Source organism: Octodon degus, unplaced genomic scaffold (genome assembly GCF_000260255.1).
Source record: "Octodon degus isolate 3935 unplaced genomic scaffold, OctDeg1.0 scaffold00047, whole genome shotgun sequence".
Classification (NCBI taxonomy): domain Eukaryota; kingdom Metazoa; phylum Chordata; class Mammalia; order Rodentia; family Octodontidae; genus Octodon; species Octodon degus.
Genome location: NW_004524623.1, coordinates 13,152,462 through 13,153,063, shown reverse-complemented (window position 1 = coordinate 13,153,063; position 602 = coordinate 13,152,462).

The window sequence follows — 602 nt, the reverse complement described above, 5'->3', positions numbered from 1 at the left end:
CAAGAACTGCATAGTGAGACCCTATCTCAAAAAAGAAAAAAAAAATTTAAGAAGTTGCCTCTTAGAGGTAAAATGGAGGACAGTCAATATCCAACATTGGAGTGTTTTCTAAATAATGAATATTTGCCATGCTGTGCTGTTGTTAGAAATCATGTCATACATGCAGTTGTTTTGTTTAGTCTTGCTTTGCTTTTTTGTGGTCCGGAGGGTTGCACCCAGGACCTTCCCACTGAACTATATCCCGAGCTGTGTTTTATTTTGTGACGGGGTCTCACTAAAGCACCATTTTGCCCAGGCTGGGCTAGAATTTATGATTCTGTCCTGGCCTCCCGGGGTGTTCACCACGAGCCCACCTGCTGTGGTGGTGATTTATTTTACATGTTTTTGCAGGACTGGGGACTGAGGCCAAGTAGATGGCTCAGTAGAATAGGCAAGCCTGGCAAGCACAAGGGCCTGAGTTCAAGCCCTGGTTCCGCCAAAAGGGAAAAAAAAAAAAAAAAAAAAAAGACTAAATTCTATTTATCAGTAGAATAAGCACTTGCCAGCAGGGTCCTGAGTTCAACTGCTGGTACCACAAAAAAAAAAAAAAAAAAAAAAAAAAA